Source organism: Neopelma chrysocephalum, unplaced genomic scaffold, assembly GCF_003984885.1.
Source record: "Neopelma chrysocephalum unplaced genomic scaffold, ASM398488v2 Primary Assembly neopelma1_67, whole genome shotgun sequence".
In the NCBI taxonomy this organism is placed as follows: Eukaryota; Metazoa; Chordata; class Aves; order Passeriformes; family Pipridae; genus Neopelma; species Neopelma chrysocephalum.
In genome coordinates, this window is record NW_020897726.1 from 10,672,251 (window position 1) to 10,678,992 (window position 6,742).

Sequence of the window (6,742 nt, forward strand, 5' to 3'; positions counted from 1 at the left end):
GACCAGGCTAGAGGAAACCCCAAGCAGCCTGGTGTGACCCCTCCCAAGCACTCAGCCTGCCTGGGCTGGAAGCCTCCTGGGGTTCCCACTTGCCTGAATCACCCTATGATCCAGAGGTATTATTTATGTTTGCAAGGGTTGAAGACATTCTCAGTTTCTTTTGCAGTGGATTCTTGAGTCAAAGAAGTGTTTCATCCTCCATGACAGCACTGATACTGGAGAAACCAAGCCGTTCAGGTCAATGACTTGCTTCCAGTCATTCAGGTAATCCCTAGAAGAGAGCCCTTGATGCCAGAAACCAATTCCTTCAGTTCCATGAATTATGGGGCTTTATTTAAGTCTCTGGAATCAGCCTTTTCTGATACAGATATTGCTTTCTGGTACAGTTATTGCTTTCTCTCTGTCAGACTCTATTCTCTTCTATTTAGATGAGAGCTGATCGCAATATGGGGCTCCCTTACATACATCTTCTGCCTCAGAGCTACAAATAAGGCTGACCTGCTCATCCAGGTTGAATTCATGAATGCCTAAATGTCTCAGTAAATGACATTATAATCAAGCCAATCTCACAGCCACGTTACCTTGTCCCAAGGTCCAAGAGGTCCCATTGGTTACAGGACTGACCCTAGTACTCCTCCAGCCCCACAGGGCTTAACCATGAAACTAACCTTGAGGAAAAAAAGGAATAGGTTTTTTTCATCACTAATGTGCTCCTTAAACCAGCTTCTCTGGGATTACAGAGGCACCTATAGTAGAAAGATGGCAGATGTGCTCAACCTGTGTCAGGGGTTCTGAGACACAGAATAGCCCCTCCCAGCAACAGTGTGGCATCTGAATGCAGCAGCAGCAGCCTGGCCATTTGGCTACACTGACTTGACAGCAGGCTGCTGTGAAACGGTGATCTTACCTGCAACGCATGGTGTGTACTCCCTTTGCAGCCCTTACGTGGGATCTGGTAACCATCAGACTCTATTCAGCTGATTGATCTGGTGGAAAAATAACACCTCAGAAAATAATGACTTTTCCATTGGGCAGACAGCTGAATTGATCCACCTTGTGACCACACAGCTGCAGGACTGAGGAAAGCAGAAACCTGGAAATGAGGTAAAGCAGAACTGCTCCTTTCAGTAGCCGTCTGTCGTTAAATCAGCTTAACTGCATCCTGTGTGCCTGATTTGATGAGCAGCATGAATCAAGCCAACACAGTACTCTTGTAAAGGACAGGGTTTGCTCCAGCCACATTCTGCCACCACCTCTTTCCTGCTGGTATCAACACTCATTGTCCATTACATTAGCCAGATCTGAAAGGTCAAGTGTAAAAAATAATCACCTGTTTTAGCGGAGTGATATGGCCCATTACATGATGCCTATTGCTGACACAAAACACAGAAAAGGGATAGGAGAATGGCAGCCCTAACTTAGACAAAAAAGTGTGCTGCAGACCTCAAAACACCAGAGAGATCTGGGAGCCCCAACTGGTAACACCAGCACCAACCCTTTTGCAAGGACAAAGGGCATTATGACATAAGGATGCTTAGCCAAGGCTGATCACATATGAGCAATATGACAAGCACTGGCTGTTCTCTGTGATACCTTGTGGTCCAAACATTTCTATTATTTCACTTGATTTGTGCTTTCCAAGTGCCCTGCAATGTAGTTTTGACAGATGTGTTGCCTGGCAGCCACTTTGTCACAGCTCAGGATGTAATTATGAAGAGAAGTGTATCTACACCCAAAATAATAATGGATCCTTAGTGTATGGGCTTCACAAAAGGACCATGTTCCTTGTCTGAGTCTTTAGGCACTGCTACAATACAAATAGCAGTCAGACAACTCAATAAAGTGGGACTTAATGTGACAGACTGGGGTAAAACCAGAAGTAATTTGGTTGTGTTAAGAAAGGGTAAAATTATGCCAGTGCTCAGATTTTTTGTTTGTTTTTTAACTAAGCAAGATAACTTGTGAACAGTGTTGGAAGAGAAATAAATATGCCCTGCAGTGTGTTTAAAAATTATCAGCTGCCAGATAACACAATTTAGACTAACAATTGTCAGGAAAAAAGAGTAGATAGTAGCTAGGCCTCCCTATTTCTTGTTTGTACCATTCCAGTTTTGGGGAGGATTGTGGTAGGAATTGTTTAAAATTAAATGTTGTGTTGATCTTTTTTTTTTGTTAAGTCATGGAAGATTTAGCATGATGAATAAGTCTGATGTTTTTCCTCACAGGAAAGGGATGGGAATCAGAGAGCAAAATAGGGCTGGTCAGGAAGTATTTGCCAAAATGGTTTCATTAAAAAAACAAAAAACAAACCAACACAAACAAACAAACACACACACACACACACCCCCAAACCAAAACAAACAAACAAAACCAAAAACACAAACAACAACAACAGCAACAACAACAACAACAACCAGAAAACCAATAGAACAGTGTGTTGCACCCAAAATGTGTTCAGAGCATCTTGCTTTCAGTAAAATGTCACTGAAGGAAGAGCAAGGCTCTGAGGGAACATGGTCCCTATTTGCAACAGGTTTGGCCCCTCCATGGCTGGATTTCCTGTCTCTCATAGACAGCAGTGGTAACACAAAAGAAATATCAGGTCCACTGTCCACGTGCAGACATTAGAGACTTCCAGTTCTCCAGATTAAACACTTATAATTTGGTCTGTTATAAATCAAAACCAAGGAGACACTCTCTCTGGTGCTTCTAGCAAGAGATCTAAGTTTGAATATACCTTCCAGAGTGGAGTCTGGACCAGGTTTTGTTCCCTCACTTGCAAGAGCTTTCATATAAATATAGAAACGTCTATGTTTAAATAGATACAGGATGGAGTCTGGAGACCTAAACAACTCTACTGCACTTTACAGATGTGGAGCCTGGGAGTGTCTGCTTTTTTGAATGTGTTTGTTTTTCTTCCATGGTGTACCACAATCAAAAGAAATGCAGTAAAAACAATACAAGCTGTTTCATGCCTGTATGTGTTTCAAATCAGTTTTTAAGTAGATATTGCAAATAAGAGTTATCTGGAATCAGCCATTTCCTGACAAACCATAATAAACTCCTATTTTGGACTTAAAGTATTAGGAGTTCTTGACTCTGTTGGAATAATTGATAGATGCCACTTTGTTTTTCCTTGCATGGAATGAAGATAGGCAGTGCAGGGATAGAATTGAGGAATAGTGGGGTGCAGGAGCCAGATGTCATTGACAAGCACTGATCCTGAGCCAGCTGCTTGCAGCAGTCTGTTTGGGATACTTGCTCTCCCTGACCTGGCCGGAGGCATTTAAAAGAAAGCAAGTTTTTTCCAAAACAACACCCACTATACAACCAGCCAAACATCACTTCCCCTTCCCAGGCAGTCCTGCTGGAGTGGGGATGGGGTCGATGCTTTCCTGTCCTTTCGGAAACTGAGTTGATTTTCTTCTTCCCATCTCTTCAGAAAGCAGGCAAGCAGGTTTTTCTTTGTAATATCTCCCATTCAGGAGGAGGTAAGCTGTGCACTGGCCACTGCCCTATATGACATCCAGATGAACATCAAAGGAGGTCCCTTTCTGTGGGACCCGTCCCATGCTCTCATGAGAATTGTATCCTACAAATTTTAGTTTGCAAAATGTTACTCCAGGCCCCAATGCATGTGAATCACAGACTGTCTCTTGTCATGCTCTGAGATCTTGGCAGCTCTCAGGCTCCTGACATGGAGAACCTTGGCCTGGCAGATTTTTATTTCTGGCTTTAAACGTAACATGTGCAGTGACCTTGTAAAAGAGAAGGGCTATGGAAGGCTTTTCACTACCCTACCACTTCAGTGCCTCACAGCAGTCTCAGGGCATGTCTTCCAGTCCCAAGAAGGGACATGTGTGCCCCTCATCACCCACAGCACAAGTGCAGCAGGTGACCATTCAGGCACCATGCTGTGGGCTGGAGATACACTGCAGAAGTCTGGGCATCTCTCACCTTTTTCTGCTTTGGTTCACCAAACTTCAAAACAAAACCAGCCTGTTCACACCTCAGAGCTGCTAGAGATCTGCTTTTGGCTAAATAACTTGCTTCAGATTTTTGAGTTGTTAGCTCCTTTCCACCTCAGTTGCATTTTAAGTGTTGAATATTGCCAACTTGCTATGGATATAAATAGCATAAATTTATTATCAGAGCCAAATACATCAGGGGCATGTATGTGAGTAACCCACTTAAAAAAAAGACCCCACTATTTATTTCGTTTCTCGAGTAATTTTTTTTAAAGAAAATTTCCAGCTGGTTTAGTACCGTGTCATCACATAGACCAAATATCCAGTGACTTAAGCTCCGAAGCACTGCTTGCAGCATTTCCAAGATGTGAAAGGTCTGCAAAATGTAATGTAGGCTCAGTAACAGAAAGACACCAAAATGGGAACAGGGGATGAGGAAGCAGGAGATCAGTGCAGGGTATGACTTGAAAGACTGCAGAACAGGAAAATAACTACCAAAAAGAGGGAAGAGCTGAAAGATAAAGGAGATGTATGAGTAGGTGAAATATTTCAAGTAGTTTTATGATTTGTGTGACTCAGAGCTGAAAAGTCTGAAGCTTCCTCTATTAATTCAACCCCCAGTTTTCTCTTGACAACCTGTGAACCTCTTCACTTCAGTGTCTGACCCTTTCCCCCCTGCACCTCACTAACAGCCTCTGCTCTCAGCACCTCTTCCAAGCTTCAAAACTCGAGGCATCTTCAAATTGCTGCTCGGCCTGTGTTCTGCCCATGAATCATCCATGGAACTGGGACATGATCCCTGCAATTGACTCTTCAGGACTCAAAAGATGAGAGAGCTCAGGAGCATCCTGAGCCACTGAGTTTGTTGCTGCTATTTTTTGAGCCAGAATTATGGCACTGGTCAGAGGAGAGGTGTGCAGGCGGGTGTTTATAATCCTAAATGGATCTCTTTGCATTTCCGTTTGCAATTTGGTCTTTTAAAAGAATCACCGGGCCATGATGACAAGGGCATAACAAATGTAAATAGAGCCAAAAGCATTGTTTGGTGCGCAGCAAACTTTTGCTTTAATACAAACCCAAGGAAGAATACATTCACTGTGGTAACTGATTTGCCAGAGCTAATGAACCTGACTCAACTCTTCAGTTTGATTTGTCTTTTTAATGTACTTGGAAGCTAGGGACCTTATGACCTCTCAGGGAAATTAATACTCTTAAAGCTCTCATGTCTGGACTTTTCTGTCAAAACAATGTTGTCATTGAGCTATTGCTCTTTCTCTTACAGACCAAAATTAAACTCCAAAGCCAATAAGATCCTCAGTGGAGTTTGCTCAGTTTGTTTGTTGTTTTTTTAACTTATCACAGAAATCTCAAAATGCCAAATCATTATCTTTTAATTAAAAATTGTAAAGAAACACGTAAATGGACCTGTGAAATCAGGCAGTTTGTCTGACAGCTGCAAGCAAAATTCAAGTTTCTTTACTCCCAGGCATGTGGGCATATGCATAATTTATTTTTTTTTAATGTCCAATGTGAGAAGCTTTACATACATTTACAGAAGAGAATACGTAGGAGATTTTGAAAAAGACAAATTGCAATTAGGAGCTAAATTCTCACAGTCAGTGAAAGATCTCCTGTGTGATTGATGGTTAATCTGCGTATTTATCTTTTCTTCCATAGCTGTTAAATTTCCTATTTATGTTTAAATTCATGTTTTCTGTTTTAATTCGTATTTTGTGTTTCTTCTCCATATGTGTGTGAGGACGCTTTAGCCTCAATTTGTAGAAACTGTGTTTAAGACACTGTGCTACCTCTTTGAATGTCTGAGACCTCTCTGAATCTTCAAATGCTTAAGCTCATCAAGCACATTTGAGAGGTATTGAAATCCAAAAACTATTAAGCCCTTAAAAGTATTCTGAAAATAGGCAGCCAGTTAAGAGCTGCAGTTAATGCTTCACTGAGGTAAAAAGTGCAGCACTTCATGAGAGACCTCAAAGTCCAGACAGGGTCTCAACCTCAAGACACAAATCCATACAAAATCAGTCTTCATTGATCCCCAATGCTCACAGAACCACTACAGAAGTGTGTGTGGCAGAGATACATTTCTACCACATATACATCCCTGTAGTGTCTACTCAGCTTTCAAATGAGCGAGCTACTGTAATGCAATGACTTTCTTGTATTATCATTTGCAAAAAGGGATATTTGCGTAAATGTGCACACAGATATTTAAGGTCGCCTTTTGTTTTAATTACAGTGTTAGTATCTCTCGCTGTCTCCATGTGAACAGACCCTAGCCTCACATAATCTCTTTGATGAAGGAAAAATACAAAACCACATGCCAAATATTTTGAGTGTCCAGAATAAACCTGGATCCATGTTGACAAGCTTTTCCCAGGGATAGTAACATCAGTAAAATATTTTCATTCCAATTTCCTGAGAGATTGGAAAAATCAGCAAAAGAATGAGATTGATTGCCAGAAATAATATTAACATTTTAAACATGAAACCATCTCACAACATCTTATGAGTATTGAAATGCTGTAAAACAATTTCTTTAATTTGATTTCTTTGTGTTGGTTCTGGTTTTTGCTTTGTTTTAAATGTGCCTGATTTTTTCCACTGAATAAGAGCATCACAGCCGTTGAACAGAAACAGGGACCCAGATGACTGGAAGAGAAAATCATATCTGACTGGGGAGTCAGTAGACAGTCTCCACTGTATAAGGGATGGTGTAGGTTTGCTTAGTGACTAGATAGGTTTCTCTGGTTTTGTTA